Raw genomic sequence first — 21,463 nt, forward strand, 5'->3', positions numbered from 1 at the left:
AGCGAGTGGTTTGTGCTCAGTCACCCTGAGCGAGTTGTTGTGAAATGACACCCGATTTCTGAGCCATTTGCCACATTAACATGTTTTCTAAATATTGAGCCAAATTATTTTTCCACCCGTCCCACACAGCCGTTTGTAAAGAATAATGATTGTGCACATATCCCTGAAATGTCTATATAAATGCAATGTTGTTTATCGGTGAAAGCTACTCAAGGTTTCTGGGTTGAATACAATAAGTACTATAGTTGGTAATGTAGAAGAAATGAACTCAATTTCCACTCAGGTTGAGCATACAAAGTTGAATGTTTAATAACATACATGCGCACGTGCTGGAGAGAAAAAAAAATCCATCAACCAGACTCTCTTAAGGAAAAAAAACTCCCTTGAGGCCCAGTCACACCTTGACGTTTTAGCCAGCAATAGCAACGTATTAAAATGTATGCAAAACGCTGGCTGACGTTGAACTTTTGATGTTTTTTTTTAAAGATTCGGACGTATTCATAACGACTTGGTCTTGTGCATAACGTATTCGTAACGGACACAGAACGTTTCGTTGTGTTATAGATAACTTATACCAACGAATTCTGAGCCTGTTGTCGGCCTTCCCAACCTATGCCCAACGATAGTCTAACTTAGGCATAGCGCGCTGCACGCATCGCCGACGATGACGTGGCGTAGGTTATGAAAAGGCTGCCGCACAACGATTCAAATCATAACCGCCGCAGAAATGGAAGTGTTAACATCGCAGTCACACCTTGGCGATCTTGCCAGCGTATGCCGACCTCTGAAAAATGCGTCTAAAACGCTAGCGCACGTCGAATACGGTATGGGTAAGTTTGGTATGCGTGAATAGAACGCTAAAGTACGCTATCATATGTCGTAGTAAGTGGAGTGCGTCTTGTAATTTTGAACATGTTGAAAATTTTACGACGTACTTGCCGTATGACACACGCTCCGCATGCGATGGGAATAAGTTGTACGCACGATAAGCGATCGTTGACGCACATTGACACACGTTACTTGTAAGGTGCTCATAAGTCGAAACACGTCAAGGTAATGGTTAGCGTCAGTGTTCCAGACTCCCAGTATTTTTTTTTCTTTTCGGTATGACGGTGTTCAGTGTACAGTGCGGTTACGATTTAAATCGTTGAGCTGCAGCCTATTAATTATATTATATTATAACCGCACTAGAAATCGAAGTGTCAAAATCACCATCATACCATAGGAAGGAAGAAAAAAAAACCAAAAAAAAAAAACCAGGGAGTCTGGAACACTGACGCTAACCATTATATTGACGTGTTTCGACTTATGAGCACCTTACAAGTAACGTGTGTCGATGTGTGTCACCGATCGCGTAACGTGAGTACAACACATAACTCATAGGTTAAAAATAAGTTTCGGGTACGCTAAACATTACCTCGACGTGTTTCGACTTATGAGTAACTCACAAGTAACGTGTGTCGACGTGTGTCAACGATCGCATAATGTGCCTACAACTTATGGCCAGCGTTATGCGGAACGTGTGAGTCATACGCTGGCATAAGTCTTAAAATTTCAAGCATGGAAAATTTGAGGACAACCGAAAAGTACAACGTTTAAAGCCAGCTTACAACGACGTATGGCAGTGTTTTTCAGTGTGCTCTCAATGTTATCAAAACTTACCCATAACGTATTCGACATGTACCAGCGTTTTAGACAAATTTTCCAAAAATCGGCATAAGTTGGCTAAAACGTCAAGGTGTGACTGGGCCTTTAACCCAAGTCTTATGTATCGAGTAAGGGCTAAGTGGGGGAAATGAAAATAGCTTTTCATCTGCGAAAGTGTAATTATTCCCAAAATTCGAAATTAAAATATGTGCTTTCTACTTCTGGGAAAGGAGTGAAAACATTCTAAACAATGTGGGCAAGGCCCAAGTACAGCCAATCAGAAAAGAACACAACAGCTCCCTTACTTCGAGGTTCCCCAGGGTTTGGAAGTACAGACAGTTACACAGATCAAGGGAGTGAATCATTAGTTCAGCACGTTCTCAGCATTGATAAAGAACATGACATTGACTGCCGCTGCTCACAGAAGCTTTTACAATGCATCTACACAAAAAGCCATGAATTGTATTCATTAAATTTGTGAACTAAATAAGAAATATCTGAAGTTATGTTTAATCAGGTAATAATTGATATCCGTAATTCTTCCTGGAACTTATGCAACATTTCCAAGTTGTTACACAGTTTTAATCAAAAATAAATCAATATCAACAGAAGGCAGATGTATGTTTTACACATAATACATGGATAATCATGTATTTAATGGAATCCTCTCAACTGCAGCATTTTACCAAATTAAAATAATGTTTTATGAGTGAGGAACAATTTATTTATTCATTCACACTTTGAGCTGGCAATACCAATTACAAATGCTTGAAAAGGAAATTATTGACACTCCCCATCCTCACCTCCTGCTTTTTTTTTCTTTTCTTTAGGCCACCGTAGTAAGAGAAGAAGTAGGCCCTTAAACCATTGTGGTAGGGATCTACACAACATGGGTGATCCAGCCATTTTCAACACAGCTGGGCGTAGGGTTCAGGGAACAAGGCTGATAAGTGCATTAAGGATAACATTTGTCCACAGTCATAGAATCTACTCATGACATCAAACTATGCATTCTCAATCACAATTTTGCACAAGTTATGAAACTTCTCTTCAATATCAGGATCCTGTTCATGAGATGTTTGTTGAGAAATCATGACAGGTGTAGTTTTCCTCTCAAAGCATGAGGCAATCAGTGATGGCAATGTTATAGTAGCACATTTAAAAGTACTGTGATAACATCAAATAACATTAGTCGAATAAAAAAAAAATTCAATGCAACAGCTTTATCGACCATCCTCCAAAGATCCCTTTTAACCAAGAAAATATTCCACCACCTGTATAATAATTATGAAAGTTAGCTTCTTATTCTTTAATTTTTCTCAAACTTGTAATGTGTTCTGAATTGTCTGGGATACAAGTACAACATACAAACTCAATAAGAGCACATCACTCCCATCCACCTCCGCCCCCATACTAAATCCAAAGCGATTCGATTTTGCATAGCTACTGTTCACATTGCAATCATTTTGATATTAATATCTGCTAAATAATCCACAGTTTCATTTGCAAGTGGTTCCAAAGCAGCTGCCATTTTTATTTATTTATATATTTACAGGTACCTTAGCACTTCCATACTGAGGAAAGATGGTCATAAAGGCCAAGTCAGTGTTAAAAGCACCCCGCTTACTTCGTTGCAAAATTTGAAATGGGGAATGCAAAAGTAATTAACTCAGTTACCGTACACACCCCCCACTAGCTGCTAACTCTCCCCCATGTCAATGTATGTGACGACCAACCCAGTAAGCAGGTGTGTGGAAATCACTTTTCTGATGAATGCACATGAAAACATTACCACAAGTATTACTCGTTGGTCCGATTGACCATGAGAGCACCCCAATCCCTAAACAAGTCAAAACACACTGTTGTGCTGTTGGATATAAATAATTCAAAGCTGGGTTGCGCATTGTTACGTTAATTAAACAGGAGTAATTAAACAGAAAACGAGAAAGGCTGTCATAATAGTCACAGGGCGATCATTTAGGAGTCTTTTCTCGGGATTCTCCGTACTGTGGACTCTTTTGCAGTGGGAGGGGTTGGTTCATGCTGCTTTGCCTTGACATTTTACAGCAGTGCAAGTTGTCAAGCTATAAAACTTGACAGGCACCCAGACCACTTTGGCAGCAGGGTGTTCTTTCTTTGTGAGTCTGTATAGACAAAGTCACCATTTGTGAAGCTTTGGCAGTCAGCGGAAGCTTGCTCCTGGCAATGCTTACTTCACCTGCACATATAAACTCCTGGCAGCACGATTTAAGGCAATACAAAATATAAATTGTGTTATCTATTCCTTTTATACTTGATGGAAGTGAAAATGTCAACCTCATTGGTCTTCTCATAATAATCTCATGTGGACATATGCCCATTTTTGGCTAGCGGTCGATCTCATTAACAATAAAGTTACAGGAAGGGAACCTGGCTAATTTAAACTTGTCTGGCAGTAAACAAATTTTCCAGGTAAATTTTTATTTTTATTTATTTCTTAGAATCATCAGCAAATTTGTATCTGGATGACGTAGGAGGATTATGACATCGTCCAGTAATCTTCAGATCCTTATCATCCCGAATGGAGGACAAAGAGCCAACCATAAATCTCTTTCTGCAGTATTAACAGCTGCTTGCAAAGCAGGGACATCGTCAAGAGGAGCAATTTTTAAAACACATATGTTGCAAGGAGACCGGTATTAAAGCATTGAAATACCAATAGGGAGTTTTGGGAAATGGTCGTGACTTTAAACTTGTCTGTTGCAGCAGTTACCAAAGAATCATCATTCAATTCATCTGTTTGGGCATCACACTTGATAGCTGCAATTAGAGAGGGCAACAGGATTGCCTGTAACAAGTTAGCAATTAACTGACCATTTTTCCCGGAGTGCCGGTGGATGTTATAAATCATCGTTCACACCGCAAGGCACCAAAATCATGCACAACACCAAACGCACGGTGCGAGTCAGTGTAAATTGTCACAATTTGGCCTATTGCTAAGCAACATGCATGAATTAAAACAAAACACCTCAGCTTGCTGGGCTGAGCAATTGGAGGCAATTTCCTACTTTTCAGGATGTTAAAATCATTACAAATCACATTTCCAGAGAACAATGGTCCATCAACGTAAAGTATGAAATCAAAAATTTGGAAACGTCTCTCGAGTCACTGAACATTACCAGGAGAGAGGCAGGACTCGATGACGAGCATTGCTGCTGAAAACAAGTCCACACATAGCAACCCTTCAACAAAGTAAGCTTTAATGTCTATCCGAGGGATGGCACATACATTTATGCCCTTCAGATCAGGTGTGCTGTTGCGCCAGAGCATGCGCCAGAGCAGCGAGTCGCTGCGTCCACTTCCCACCGGTAATCCAGGGACCTCCGTCTGGCCATCCCCCAGGCAGATGCCTGGCCCATCCCAATCTCCTTGAGATGCTGATCAACCTGCTGCAACCACGAGGCACGTGGTCGGCTCGTTGGCCTCCTCCACTCACGAGGCTCCCCTGCTGGGTTTCCTTCCCTTCCTACAAAACACAGAGTTTCCCATTCATGGCGAAGCTGAGATACAACCACAGTCTCCGTGGAGTGTGCACATATCTCTAGACTTACCATGTCACCAAGACTATAATGTATGCATTATTATTTAATATTCTACAATGGCCATTCAAATTATGTTATTTCGAGGAGACCATTTATGTATTATGTATGCAACATAGTGTTAAAAGCCAGAAATGGATGCAAAGTTATCTCATGGGACCATTCAAACAATGGGAAAGTCAGAGCTTTAATCCATTATCAATCCCACGGCGGCCGCAGCACGAGTGAGGAATTCTCACACGCTCATGATCAATCCCTCCCTACAAACATTATATTCATTCACTGTCTGGAGCAACCCAAGACAACGTGATTCATAATTCAAGACATAATAAAACACATGTGCGCATATCTGAGGGATATTTTAAGCATCAAACATGATATGCATCCATGATTAAACAGCAAATCGAAGTGATCGAGAATGCACACAACAAACATCCCTCTGCTCCACGTCATGAGCCAGCCACCAACCCACTAACAGAAAAAGCTTTAAGAGCCTGCTTCAACTCTCTGCCTCAAGTTTTATATTCAATTGACCCAAGCAACCATGGGCACAAGTTTGGCTGTTCATGTGAATAATCTGCGTCTTGCTGAAGTGGTTTCTTGGAACAAGTTATAATACTGTTACAAATTGCGGCCCGCCCGGTGTGCGATCGGTCAGGTAACTCAAACCGCGACCATGTCGCCCACCGGAACGGACAATTCAGTCGTGACCCTCCTTGGAACTATCGTCAGGAGCTAGTCACGGGTGGGTCTTTCGACCACACCACAATCGTGCCAATCGGCTACCCGCGCAGGATAGGGTTGTTCGCCAAACTCGACCTACCTAAGTACCTGCGCGGGTAGTTAACCGGGCGATTGTACCTTGCCGCTGGCCGACCTAGGACACAAACCGCTTAAGCGGTCCGTTCCGTGCTTCAGTGATAACCGAGCGGTGTTATCGCCGGCCCCGACGGACATGATTAGTTACCGGGTGCTTACACCCTTCTACCAATTCCTTCCGTGATGCAAGATGGCACTTTCAAACAAAGGAAAGGACGCAACAAAACGGGGAACAGTTCGACAAGTACATTTATTACGCACTCAGACAAGGCAAGCACGTATTCACAGCCATACAGTAAGAATGCAATTTACAAGCAAGAGTTACAACCGAATAAAGCAATGTTTATTTACATGCACTTAAACAATTCTACTTACAGGACTCGGCGCCACAACACGCATTCAAAGAAAAAGCAAGAAAATACCCCCTCATAGACAAGGGAGTCAGACTGGGCCCATGGGCCTAATGTGCGTGGAACCTGGAGGAGTGGCCAGGTCCACGAGACCGAAGGGTCTTACCCGCGCCCTCGTGGCATGATGGCGGGCAAGCCGCGATGTCAGCGTAGCTGCGCCTGGCTTCGTGCCCCTGGCGGGGTCGGCGAGCTCTCTCTCCGGCGCTCGCCGTCTGCCTTTCCCGTCGGCTTCGAGCTCCGTCTCCCGACTCGAATGCCCCGCCGACACTGCTGACTCGACTGCACCGCCGACACTGCAGACTCGACTGCCCCGCCGACACTGCTGCTGCCACTTCTCTGCTCCCACTTTTCCGCGCTCTCCAGACCCTCCAGACTTGACTTTCCTGCCGACACTCCGCCGCTCCCACTTGACTGTTCTGCCGACACTCCGCCGCTCCCACTTGACTGACTTTTTTCTGCTGACACTCCGCCGCTCCCACTTGACTGCTCTGCGAGCTGCACCGTGCTCGCACTTATATAGCCCGGGGGAGGGGCGTACATGCAAATTTCTGGATCACAGCGGGTTCGGAGGCAGGGCCACACCACCCGATGCTCAGCCATTGGGCGAATGAAAAGGGGGCGTGAAGCATTCCTGATCCGCTTTTTGAGGCGAAAGGAACGCATTCACAACCCATGGTACGACGTGTGGTAGAAAGGCGGAGGTGGTGGGAGTTTGCTGCGATGGTTTGGGAAGGGTTTTGGTGGTGGCGATTTGGTTGCTGGCAGGCGTCGTTTGAGAATGGCGGTGAAGCGATGTTTGCTGGGTGGAGTGGTGGAGGTAAAGAGGCGAAGGTGGTGGTGTTTGAGTTGTACTTGTTTGGGAATGATGTTGGTGGTGGCGATTTGGTTTTGGGGTATGGTTGGTGGTGTTGATTTGGTTGTTGGGGGATGATTGGTCCAAAATAATGATAGAGAAAAGAAAAACGGCTATCTTAAAGGATCGCAGCCCGGTGAACACGGAAATTCCCTTTAAACAACGGTGGGGAACTCTAACTACACAATTACTTATCGTCATAACTGATTTAAGGTCCTTTATGGTGTATTGCGAATTTCCACAGCCGTAACACTACCCCCTCCCCTTTTTACAGACTCGTCCCGAGTAGCCGAATTTTCGTGTGCCATCATGTGTAGTTCTCCCCTAGTACGATTTACCTTCGGATCCCTGAGTGTGACATTCATGGTATTTGTGTCCCCAAAATAAATAACCTACGGGCTGAGTAACTATCTAAACAAACCCACTCATACAGACGACTTAAATAAATTGCCGGCGCTAAGACTTACATGCCGGGGGCGCAAAACACATTTACAATGCACAACTTAACAACTTAACCTTATAATTTACACTATTCCATGGCCCAGGATTGATGGACTCAGCAAGAAAAACAACAGTCACAAGCAGGGGGCCAGGCTGCTCAAGCGCAGTCCAAGGCACCCCCCCCCCCTTATTAAAATGAATGCAGTGAACAAACAACCGGTGCACGGGCCGCTGGTGCAGTCCCGTGTTGCAGCTGTCTACAAGGCAGTCCCTGCAATTTGCGCGGGGATCCTGGCGCACATGGCAATGAACAAGGGGAGGGGAAAATGCAAAACACAACGGGGCTGGTGGACATGGGCAGTAAGCATGGATGGCAAAGGTGGGCAGGCAAGGCATGGCATGACAAGGCCGCTGTCGCAAACACAGCCACAAAGCCATTGTGTAAAAATCAATGAAATGGACACAGATAGGGATGCGAAACGATGCAAGTTTCAATATGAACACGACTCAAACAAAACCTGCTCCCATCTACTTAAACCAAGACACTGAAAACCACAATTTGTTCGTTTCATCCACTGAGATCATCCTTCGTGTGTCGTTCTCCTCTTACTTTTATTGTACGTGACACCTTCACTCTGAATCGGCTTGTCTTTTAAACCCATTCCCCCGATTAACCTATCACACAGAACCAACTAACCTCCACTAACCCCACCTAACCCATCACCTTCACCCTGATCGGCTTGTCTTGTAAACCCATTCCCCCCGATTAACCTCTCACACAGAACCAATTAACCCCCACTAACCCATCACCTTCACTTGCAGGTTGGGCTGAAACGATGGCCCAATGCACACTCGCCTTGGTTTGAATACCGACCCAGCTACTGTATAAACCGTCATCGCGGTGTTTCACAGGCAGGGTGATTCATCAATGGTGTGTCGTCCCTCGGATGGACGTTAAACTGGACGTCCCGTCTGCCGGCATTCATTGGTGGACGTTAAACATTCATGAAGAGGAGGTGAGCCATCACCGGCACCCTGAACAAGTGACTAATTCCTGCCCTAATCAGCAGAGGACATCTGCAGACCTCAGTCAATGATGCTACCCCGCAGCCCTGTGCTGCACACGAACGAAGAAAGTGCAGGTTACCCTTTATTGTTTCCTTCTCTCTTCTCTTTTCCAATTTGTTCATTCCATTGATGAATGTACTTACTGTCAGTTCGTTGCTTTTCACCCTCGGGTCACCTCGGTCTTCCATGAGCCTCGATCTAGTGCAGGACGGGAAAAAACAAATGCAAGAGATGTTATCACAGGCAATTCTTGCTTACCACATTGTACTCTCGCTGTCATTGTTTAACCAAGTACAGTATGTTGATCGAATATTCTTGAGATGTACAAGTTTTACATTACGAGTGCATATCGCTACAATTGCTCTTTGAGACAATCAACAATTAAATTACCATTGTTAGCCCCGAAAATGACTCACATTGCATTCAGACAACTACACCGTCTCGAAAAAACACACACACAGACACAGACACAGACACAGACAAAGACCTGATTGGATACACTGGAACAATAAGGACGAAACGCCAGCTCCGAAACAAGTCCGTTGAGTTGGAAATGACATTTGACCAGTGGAGGACCCAGAATTCTTTATTTTTGGATGCAAAGTCGAGGCTCGTGGAAGAGCAAGAATACTCAACCGATGACGACACAATGACGGAACAAAAGTAACAGTGGAGAGAGAGAGGGGGGACACCAACTGGGTTGAAGGACAAATTAGAGGGAGACTTGGACAAACTATGGGTGTCGGGGTAGGGGAGGATGCACGTGGACAAGATGGACACAGAAGGAAACTCTCTGGAAGGAAAAACTGTAAATCTGGAAGGAGGTGGACAAGTGGGTTATCGAGGGTAAGAAAAAAAAAATCACGATTTTGGATGGGGGATGATCTGAGATGGTGGTGAACAGCTGCTGTCTTGAACACCTGGATAGAAGGATGAGATTGATGAGGATGTAAGTTGATTCCACAGGTGCTGGGAAGAGGAACGAACGAGTGGAGGTGTAAACCCAGCTTGTGACCTTGAATTGGTACAATTTGCATTTTGGCATCAATACCACACCCAGAGTGCTGGCCGTTAAGCCGGCCGTCCCGTGTGATACACTATATTAGTTGGTAGACGTTAAAGATCCTCGGGTGTCGGCCGTGAAGAGGAGGCGACTTATCGCCACCAAGCTAAACAAGTTAGAAATTCCTGTCCGGATCATCTTCGTCAAACCTCAGGCCTGGCCAGTCAGCTCGTGAAAGACTTGCACTAAAAACTCCCCTCCTGTAGTGAGAATCGTTGGAGCCGTTAAATAATTCCCCAAGTTCTTAGGAAGTTTGAGAGTCACCTTTAGTCCGAAAACAAACGTCAGAGATTTTGTGGGAAACCGTGTTCGATCACAGTTACTGAGCCATCTTGTTCCAGCTCACACAGGATTCCGATAACAAGATTAGATGCATTATTTATTTATTTATTTCACAGACAGCTGCTAGCACCGCAGCGTTTGCGTTGGAGTGTTGAGCAAGAATCTTAAGGAATATTTCAGAAGTTACTGGAAACGTGATGCAGCCAGCCTGTGGCTGATTGGCTGCATCATTTTTGGGGTGCAGCTGTACCGCTTGATGTTCCCAGTCAGCTGGTACTCATTTCGCCGACCTCGGACACATGACTGGCCGAGTCAACCCACCTGGTGTTACTTCAACGGCCGACAGTGGCTTGAACTCAAGAACCTATAAGACCTGAAGCTAACATCAGGCTCATAGAGCGAATGCGTACCTTCATTGTATCACACAGTACATGGTAAGTTCTAAAGGAGTTGAGATGCACCAAGGAAGGACTTTCAGCTCACCATCAGACTATGCCCAGGTGGCATTCATCTGCGGAGGACCTGCTTGGAGAACAATCTCCCATGTCCAGGACAGACTGAATCAGGAGAAACCTTGAGAGACCCGAGCTGGATAGAGAGGATTAACCAAAATTTTTCGAGAAAAGTTAAAAGACGTACGTGTATTTCTGTGTGTGTGTTTCAATGTCTATAAAGGACCTCTGAGGGCAATGATGCCAACGGGTCTGGAATTGCATCGCTCTCGGTAGTAAATCCCAGCTCAGATCCACGGTTCCTGGTCAGGAGAACAAACTGATCCAGTATATGTATTTTGCTTCCATAAAGAACCAGCACACATGACTTGTGGTGTGTGGAAAAAATGTTTTGGACAAAAGCACAACACGAAGCTGAATGGAAAAAAAAAACAAAAAAAAAGAACCCGTGTGTGGTTTTACTGGTAAAGTGGTTAAATGCAGTGATGTTGTGGTTTGCTTCGTTTCGGTCTCGGGGTGGCGGTACCTTTACACGCCTCTCGGAGTGTCGCCCATTGGTCTTTAAAAAGGATTCTAATCATGGCTGGGTGGTTCTCACAAATGGTCTTTGGTGGTCAAAGCAGTGGTTTTCAGGAGAGGGAGGTTGTGAGGGGGGGGTTAAAGACAAAATGATGACGTTTCCTATTGAAGACCTCAAAACGACCTCATTGGACCGATTTAATGACATGGGTCAACAGCCATACGTATAGAAAGTCCTTCATCCAATGGATGGTCAACCTGCATGGACACGGATCCACGTAAACAGTGTGCAAACATTGTACTGAGACACCGTCCTCTGTGTTACTCCTTTTCATACAAGAGAGCGATCAACTCTAATCAAAACATTTCCTTCCAAATACACCTGTTCCAGAGGGGAACGAGGTTATGTGTAACAAGGTTAAAGGCCCAGTCACACCTTGACGTTTTAGCCAGCTTATGCCGATTTTTGGAAAATTTGTCTAAAACGCTGGTACACGTCGAATACGTTATGGGTAAGTTTTGATAACATTGAGAGCACGCTGAAAAACACTGCCATACGTCGTGTACGCTGGCTTTAAACGTTGTACTTTTTGGTTGTCCTCAAATTTTCCATGCTTGAAATTTTAAGACTTATGCCAGCGTATGACTCACACGTTCTGCATAACGCTAGCCATAAGTTGTAGGCACGACATGCCATCGTTGATACACGTTACTTGTAAGTTACTCATAAGTCGAAACACGTCGAGGTAATGTTTAGCGTACCCGAAACTTATTTCTAACCTATGAGTAACGTGTTGTACTCACGTTGCGCGATGGTTGACACATGTCGACACACGTTACTTGTAAGGTACTCAGAAGTCGAAACACGTCAAGGTAATGGTTCGCATCAGTGTTCCAGACTCCCTGGTTTTATTTTTTTATTTCATTTTTCTTCCTTCCTTCGGTATGATGGTGATTTTGACACGGCGATTTCTAGTGCGGTTATAATATAATATAATTAATAGGCTGCCGCTCAACGATTTAAATCATAACCGCACTGTACACTGAACACCGTCATACTGAAAAGAAAAAAAAAACCGGGAGTCTGGAACACTGACGCTAACCATTACCTTGACGTGTTTCGACTTATGAGTGCCTTACAAGTAACGTGTGTCGATGTGTATCAACGATCGCATATCGTGTGTACAACTTATTCCCATCGCATGTGGAACGTGTGTCATACGGCAAGTACATCGTAAAATTTTCAACATGTTTAAAATTACAAGACGTACTCCACTGACTACGACGTATGATAGCGTACGTTAGCGTTCTATTCACGCATACCAAACTTACCCATACCGTATTCGAAGTGCGCCAACGTTTTAGACGCATTTTTCAGAGGTCGGCATACGCTGGCAAGATCGCCGAGGTGTGACTGCGATGTTGACACTTCCATTTTCTGTGGCGGTTATGATTTGAATCGTTGTGCGGCAGCCTTTTCATAACCTACGCCACGTCATCGTCGGTGATACGCTGCCGCGCGCTATGCCTAAGTTAGACTATCGTTGGGCATAGGTTGTGAAGGCCGACAACAGGTTCAGCATTCGTTGGTATAAGTTATCTATAACACAACGAAACGTTCAAAGTCCGTTACTAATACGTTGTGCATAAGACCAAGTCGTTATGAATACGTCCGAATCTTTAAAAAAAACATCAAAAGTTCAACGTAAGCCAGCGTTTTACATACATTTTAATACGTTGCCATTGCTGGCTATAACGTCAAGGTGTGACTAGGCCTTAAACCCTGGTAGGATTCCCATCTCATCTACAGCTTATGATGTCGAGAACCCATGTTCAAATCCAATACATCATGTACATTTCTCCATTGTCGACAAGTTCATATCTACGCCTGTCTTTGTCCTGCACATATGTATAGACAGGACATGCATGAGCCTTAGATAAGAGAAATCGATAATAATAATAATAATAAACGTGTGTGTGCGTGTGTGTGTGTGTGTGTGTGTGTGTGTGTGTGTGTGTGTGTGTGTGTGTACCTGAACCCCTCGTGTCTCTCCACCCTCCTCTCTCGCTGCCCCCTTCATTGATTCCCGCCTCTTCCCCCTCCTCACTCCCTCCTCCTACCTGGGGGTATTTGTACCCTTTGGTACAATGCCAATCACCAGGAGAACAGTTTATAGTTGTGCATGAAAGCAACTTCAGACTAAACAGCTTAAGGGTGAGTATGTGACCCCTGACCTTATCCGAACAACCTTGTATTCAGAGAGTGGGAATGTGGTCGGAAAATGAAATAATCATTCGATATTTGGGAATCAAACATGAACATTCCCCTTTCCAGTACAGTACTCCCAATTTTGTGAAAACCACCCCTCCACCAATATCACATAATGACCTCACCCTGCTTAATAAACAGATGCAAGTAAAATACAACAAAGAACAATCAATAAGGAATCATAGAGTGTGAGCTTATCTATCTATATATTACTAAACCTCTCATCTTGTATGTATGTATGTATATATGTATGTATGTATGTATGTACCCGAAATACAGCCAAAACGGTACACGATAGCGCAAAACTTTTAGGGCCACCTCACTCAACATTGTCCTGCGGTGTGCAGTATCAAATTTTGTTCAAATCGGGCAACGAAAAAAATAATTTAAAAAATCAATTCCCGATTCAGTGAAGTACTCTTCGGGAGTATTTGATCAATGAAAACAACCTCAGCGGTAGAGTTCACTGGAGCTATGATTTTTTTTATTTATTATTTTTTTATCAACTGCTGTCACAACGGGAACCCAACAGGTTCACAGGTCTAGTTGTATATAAAACGGAGCAAAGCAAAGTGATTCATGACGTCACGGACAATGTGGATGCTTTTCTAAAACGAGAGAGAGAGAGAGAGAGACAGAGACAGAGACAGAGACAGAGACAGAGACAGAGACAGAGACAGAGACAGAGAGAGAGAGAGAGAGAGAGAGAGAGAGAGAGAGAGAGAGAGAGAGAGAGAGAGAGAGAGAGAGAGAGAGAGAGAGAGAGAGAGAAACACCAACAAGAGACACCTTGCAAGTTAGAAGGAGAAATTAAACTGCTGGTCCCGTCTGTCAGCATTCACCGGTGGACCAGGAAGATTTATCGCTACCCTTCAAAAGGAGGTAGCAGTCATTTGCCAGCACACCAGGCCAGATTATAAATCCCTGCCCTGACCCACAGTGGGGGGCGGGGGGGCACTGCATTGGCAGCGTAGCCACACCCCCAGGAATGATGCAATCAGAAGCCATTTTTGCAGTGGATGACTAATAAACAGGAGGACATAAATCAGTAATTACGTGCAAGTCATTTAAGCAGGCTGATGCATCCTACAATTATATTCACCAATGTAAGGTGAATATTGAGTTTTAGGATGCATTGGTCAGAGGAAACTATTTCAGGTGGAATAACTCAAGGTCGAATTAGGCCACATTGTGTTCACTTATTATATCATTGTAAGTGTGTAGATATTGTGCGAATTGACCAAGTAGAGCCAAGCCTACTAATCTTTGGGCCTGCATGCTAATCCGGCACACGGCACACGTGAAGCATACCAATACATAACGTACTTGTTATTCTATTTACAGGGAGTTCACGTCATGCTGCAGCACATGGAAGGAATTGTGGAATGTGTATTGGAAAACAATAGTCATTTAGATTATCCCATCTTGATGTTGGTCATATCTCACCCGAACCAGTGCTTGGTGCCAATCTGAGATTAGCACACGACCACGTTCCCAGGCAAACAACAAGTGCTCCAAATGATGTGGAAAGCCTGTTTATATTTCACTTTATCCTGACACGAGGGCGACAGATAATGGAAGATTCTGTCTGGCTTGAGGCCACACAGAGGTCTGACATCTTAGAAATAACAGCTATCTAAGGGGAAGAGTGGTGGCCCAATGCTGAGCATACTTGGCAGAATGAATGATTTTAACTTCCAGAAACTGAGCTAGTATCGTTAACATCATTCCAGCAGCTTATTGGTGAAAACCCAGCTGGCCCATGAATGATCTGCAGGGAGGGTTTAATATACCTTTAATCCACCTGGGCCAGTCCACATAATGTGGATGACTTAATGCCTTCAGGGAAACTTTGAATGGACACTAAAATACTTTACCTATGAAAAGGTAAATATTGGAAACCTATAAGCTGAGGCCATCGTGGTGTTCATGTGTTTACGAGACTTGTGCAACAACAAAAAAAGGAGTGGTGGAATAATGCTTGGTCGTAACAACGAACAAAGTAGAATACTTGGTAGAGCACATACCTCCGCCAGGCTGAACAGTTTACGTTTTGTATCCCACTGATAGATCTGGATCTCGATCCGGCCTTCAGCAAAATCGAATCACTTGGTCCTTGTCACACAGCCAACATTTCCACCAAGTTTCATCCGAATCCGTCAATAACCTTTTGAGATATCCTGCTCACCGACAGACAGACAGTACCTTCAAATGAAGGAATTTGCATTGTTGTAATAATTATTAGGATTAGTTACAAATAATGGAATATATGTCCTATACAGTGGGCCGACTCTACTCCCAAAAGTCGTAGGACTTCCATTTGCAGACAGTGAATTACCCACTCATGTTTGACTTGCACAACAATAAAAATTGTTATAAAAACGACTTTGGGGGTTAATGATTCATCAGTTATATCTTAATGAGTGTGAGCTTAAGTGTTTGTAACAGCCAATTAGTGTCGACCAGATTCAATGTCTCGTTAGCTTCGTCGTCATCCTCAACCTCTTGTGTCCTTCTCTTCTCTCCATCTTCATCAGTGTTAAATTCTTGAATCACCCCCATTGTTGTTCCATCACAACTCAACATGATGTCTCCATCTGAGCTACAACGGAGCCACTCACACACACACACACACACACACACACACACACATTTTGGCAATATGGAGTGCACACACGTGCTACTTTAAACCTTCCAAACATGGGTTTTACAAATGGCTGTCACATTTGTGCTACCTTGATGCCATGAGAGTGCATGCAGGTGGCGGGGAAGAGTGGGAGGGAGCAGAGGTGCTGCTTAAAATGGAGTGAGGTGTGTCGATTAACATACACAGCACCACTATGAATGAGGCTATAGAGCGCCGCGACAGAGCCCGTGACGCCGTACCAGTGGCAAAGCCAGAGTCACACAATCCAGTGCGGAGGAGAAGTGGAGCAGCAGGGACAGAACAGGCAGCGCAGAGATCCACGGACACACAGCCACTGACAGCAGAGCCAGACGGAGAGCCGAGGAGACCCAAGGGCAACACCAGACCAGGAGAGACATCTGAAGCCGTGCCTGCACCAAGACGTCCCGGGTCATCTCTGACGACTTGCAAGACCAGCCTGTGCCACACCACCTGGCACTTCACAAGGACGACCACGCACACACAATCACACTTTGGTCAATTCTCCTGTGCGTCTTGTGCTTCCGATCGAGTCTGCCGATGTTAACATTAATGCTAAGAATAGCAGAGGAATTGCTACCATCCAGTTAAGCACACCACTCGATTGTCTCACAAATTTTGTCGTTTTCACTTTCTGTGCCCTTGTCCCAATCATTTATGAAACCTGTTGTTTTAAAAAGCAAATCTTGAGCTGCAGTCATCCTCCAGTGTCATCAAAATCCCTGTAATAATCCTAATGATCAGCAAGTCAACAAGTCAACCGTGGGGAACATAATTAATTGGAACAATACAGGAAAAACCAATCCTGACAATACATCTAACATACCATCAAAACCACCTCAAATGTGGAGAAAAACCATTGATGGAAAACCCATTGGGCATTCAGAACTCCATGATTATGTGATCATAATATCACAGAAGAGCGGAAAGCCATTGCAATGTCAAGCAAGCAGCAAATACAGTTGGTGGAACCTTTCATTTCCTTGGAATAGCGTGAAAGAGTAGCGGCACACAACCTCTTGAGTGTAAAATCTGAAAGAACGAGGTGGGGTAGCGAAGAATCCACCCCCACCATTTAATACAGCGATACCACGTTTGCACCTCCAGGAAGTTAGGTGTGGGCATTAAGCCGAGGACAGTATTCCCAACCTCAGAAACTCTAAAACAAGCCTTAGTTGGACCGGAGCCACAGGAATCACAGCCCTATCAGGTGTTTACCATGTACACCGAGTCGAGGTCGAGAATCCCCATTATTCGCACCTTAAGCATCACCCATATGCTTTGTGATTTCGCCTTATCTGCCAAACACAAAATCGCAGACTTGTGACATATAAACAGCCTGGCAAAGAAACCAGACAGAACAATTTCTGGCAGTTTTTGCCAATAAGAATACACTACACACCAGGTAGATAGATGACAAATCTCAGTCTCACCATGTCATTCTGGAAGGATCATCAAATTAACCCACTTATCTAATTCCATGGTCAGCCACTGGAAGAGGCTCAGTCCATTGAACATCTCGGCCTCAATATAAACCATGATGTTCTCCTGGACCGACCACTGAGCAAAGCTGGCCTCCAAAGCCAACGAGAAAATGGTCATTATTTGTCAATCCAAGTCTTTCCTTGATAAACCTAAACTACTCAAAGACTACAAGACCTTTGTACTTAGATCAATGAAGTACTGCTCTCCTGTATGGGCCGGGGTGTTAACGCCACATCCATCAATCTTTTTTTTTCTCTCTCTCCCTTCTCTGTCTCTTTCTTTCTCTCCCATCTTCCAGAGACGGTTCAATTACACTTTTCCTTCCAGGACTTCAAACCGGATTTTCACCACCACATCATGAAATTCACCATTCCAACCTGCAATGTTTTCCACCCCCTGTAATCCAATCTAATAACCCTCTTCCTTGCAGGTTACTGTTTCCTCCACTCCCAAATCTCATTTTTTGTAATCAGCTCATTCCCTCACTTGTTTCCAACTATTACATATCCAACGACAAGCTGAGTCAACCCCACTTGGTGCTATTTCAATGAGTGGCAGGACTCAAATTAAGAACCCTAAGATTCCAAGCCAGCTACCGTAACCACTAAGCCACCACCAGGCTTGTGCACAACTTTTTGAAATATCATGCTATCCAGTATATCGTTTTTGGCCCCTGCATCTCTCAATGGTGAAGAATCACTTTTAAAATTCCAAAAGAGTCTTAGTGGGATCCGGATTAGGATCTTCACCAAAATTGAAACAATTTGTACTTGTCACTCACCAAACCTGTCCACCAAGTTCCGTCCAAATCCATCCACAAACTTTCGAGATATTAGTTCACAGACAAACAGACACACAGGGGTGCAAACATAACCTCCGTTATGGTGGCCTTTGGTGGCAGAGATAATCTATACGAATAAAAGGCATGTGTGTGTGTGTGTGTGTGTGTGTGTGTGTGTGTGTGTGTGTGTGTGTGTCTCCTCCATTATTACAAAATTGTAAAACCTAGCAGCCTGAAACTTTGCATGCACACTAAGAAAACTCCAAGGAAGTGCCAGAGTGAAAATTGTGTGTTTGGGTTAATTAAAACACCCCTTTTGAAGATAAAAGTAAAAAAAAAAGACATAAAAAGTCACAGCCCTCGTTGTTTTTGTAATTTTACTGTTCGGAGATAAAGGGCTAGCCCATATTTATGTACAACTAAAATAGCCACCAGTCTACCAGTCGGCCAGCATTAATCAGATTGCAAAATAAACTGAGGTGCACGTGTACGCACGCCATCAAGTAATGTCCTTGTGCAATGTCAGAAATGATTGAGGACACATGTAAGTAAGAAAAAGGCAACCAGTTGGCCATCTTGGATCTGATATCGACAAAAAAATGAGGTACATATTATGAAAGCCATCATTCTTTATTTGTGTGCCAAGTTTGAAAAACATCGGCAAAGGCACGTCCGATGAATGGTTGAGGACGTGTTCAACATCGGGATTTTTATAACGAAAATGGCCGCAAGTCGGCATCTTGGATCTGAACTCGAAAAAAAAAAAACAAGACGTGCATATGCAAGCCATCATTCATTATCTGGGTACCAAGTTTGAACAAGATCCGTAAATGCATGTCTGAGAAATGGTTGAGGATGTGTACGATACCGGATTTTTTTTACATCTAAAATGGTCGCCAGTCTACCAGTCAGCCATCTTTGATCACATTACAAAATAAAGTGAGTTACACATGTATGCCATCATGTACTGTGTTTGTGCCTAGTTTGAACAAAATCGGACCACGCATGTCTGAGAAATGGTTGGGGAGGCATTCAAATAAGAAAATGGCTGCCAGTCGGACATCTTGGATTTGATCTCAAAAATAAAATGACGTGCATTTGTAAGGCACCGTTCATTATCTGATCGCCAAGTTTGAACAACATTGGTACATGCATGTCAGGCATCATACTCCATTGTGCATGCACGCGCCGATAGCGAGTAGTTGTGGAGCGGTCTGAGAGCTGGACCCTCAGGAACATTGCGTGTTGTCTTTTAAAGGCGAGACGGGATGGAGACGCGTCAAGAGAGTGCATATCGGAGAATTGGTATAATATCTGATATGGTACCAAGAGCGGGTCACGTTGGCAAGAGTGCGCCATGGATAAAAAAAAAGTTTGTGGTTTGATCGGATGTGGACCATTTAGCTTCCTTCCAGGTATACAACTGCTGAGACCACATTTGTAGGTAAACCTTTAATCACAGATCGGATCGCATTGAGTAGCTCGACACAAGAAAAACAAGCTACGAAATCACTTGGTCGAGTAAAGTTTCATTAAAATAAGTTAACTAGCCCTGACATGTTAACTTGCTTTGATGGATCTTTCAATCATCATTATAACGATTAATATTTTTATTATTTTCACTTTATGGTTGTTTTTGATTTTTTCCTATTAACGCAACTTTTTGCAATCGAACTTAAAAAACAAAATTATGGACCAAAGGTTGGAGGAACCATTTATTTATTACGTACGCACTAGGGAGGCCGTGTCGGTAAAAGTGTATCATATTTGCGTACGTAGTAAAGATATTTCGCACCTAAGCATTTACTTTTCTTTAATCTTTATGGGCTTCATAAGTCCAACGCTCAGCAGTAATTTCACTGATAGTAATTTATTCGAATATTGTGTTGCATTGTTCCTGGTAGCTACAGCATGGAAAGTTTGTGCAGTGTGACCTTTTGTATGATAGGATCTTCTGTTGGGGGTTCAACGTGACTGCTCCTCACATGGACTCCTCCAGCGATTATAGACCAGGACAAATCATCTTTAAGCAGTGTGGAAGACTCCTACACCTAATGCATGAAATCGTTTTGACTCAACCAGCAAGTTCGCCACGTCCGCACGGGATTCTAAATGGCGTAGGCTGTTGGGATGGGGATGCAAAATGCAAATGGCGTCTTCTGTCATCGAGCAAACATTCGCATTTATTGCCACTTCTGATGCAATTTAAATGCTCTAATGGCGGCGAGGTGCTCCATTTGAAACTGTTCAATTCATGTAGATTTTTGATGCTGAGGATCCGTATTATAATAACTTCTACAGGTGTCAAAGCCAGTGATCAATTGCAAAATTAACAGTAGCATCGCTGTATTAACGTCTATGTCCGTGCACCTATCAGGATCATAATTCGTATTGTTGTTTTGGTGTAATCCATATTTGAATTGAGACTTGAACCTTGTCCCAGCAATTATTTCACCGTGTACGGTTTATTCAAATGTCGTTGAATAATAATCATCGCACACATACTAAAATATGCAACTTGGTGTCTCTGTCTGTCTGTCTGACAGTTTTTTTCACCTCAATACATTCGGTTGTTACTTATCCAATCTCATCCAAATTTGACAGGACTATAAGGATCAAATGATGGAGGTTGTAGCGACTTTATTTACCCTCCTCCCCAAGAGGGTGTTCCTCCTTGGGTGAAGTCTGCATTAAGGTGTATATCCGTGTTAAAATAGCTAATTGTGGCGTTTTTTCCAAAGCAGCTTCTAATAAGAAAAGTAATAAGAGCACTAATGATAATAGCATAATATTTATGTTATTACAAAATATCATGAATACTAATGCCATGTTAACGTGTATAAATAGCTTATTGTGGCATTTCACGGGCCTTGAAAATGAGGAAGAATAAGAGGCCTACAAGAGGTTAAAATGTTATAAACCATAAACACATATGATTACATTTGTGAAGTCACTACTGCGGTTTAACATAAAACTAAAATAAATCTGGAGGAATCCTGACATCCTTGAGGCATACTCTGCTTCTGACGTCAACCACAGAACAGACCTGGGCTGAGATGTACTGTAATCTTTGTACCCCAGAGAGGACAACAACATGACCCTTCCTGTCGCTAATCCTGGAGAGGGTGGGT

General features: G+C 43.7%; 1 long non-coding RNA gene across 3 annotated transcripts; it reads right to left on the reverse strand.

Moving 5' to 3' along the window:
- Nucleotides 1-297: 297 nt before the first annotated feature.
- Nucleotides 298-18,400, reverse strand: LOC147011214 (uncharacterized). 3 transcript variants are annotated; one of them, XR_015052323.1, is made up of 6 exons: nt 16,288-18,400; nt 15,429-15,581; nt 13,166-13,270; nt 8,960-9,014; nt 4,915-5,152; nt 298-2,564 (listed from the first exon to the last, which is right to left on the reverse strand). It is a non-coding gene; the product is annotated as an uncharacterized LOC147011214 (long non-coding RNA). The 3 variants fall into 3 exon arrangements; XR_015052321.1 differs by lacking the exon at nt 16,288-18,400 and adding an exon at nt 15,904-16,258; XR_015052322.1 differs by lacking the exons at nt 13,166-13,270; nt 16,288-18,400 and adding an exon at nt 15,904-16,258.
- Nucleotides 18,401-21,463: the final 3,063 nt, after the last annotated feature.

The sequence above is a fragment of the Eptatretus burgeri genome, chromosome 16 (assembly GCF_056783735.1).
Source record: "Eptatretus burgeri isolate ZD-2024b chromosome 16, Ebu_testis_v1, whole genome shotgun sequence".
NCBI classification, from domain to species: Eukaryota; Metazoa; Chordata; class Myxini; order Myxiniformes; family Myxinidae; genus Eptatretus; species Eptatretus burgeri.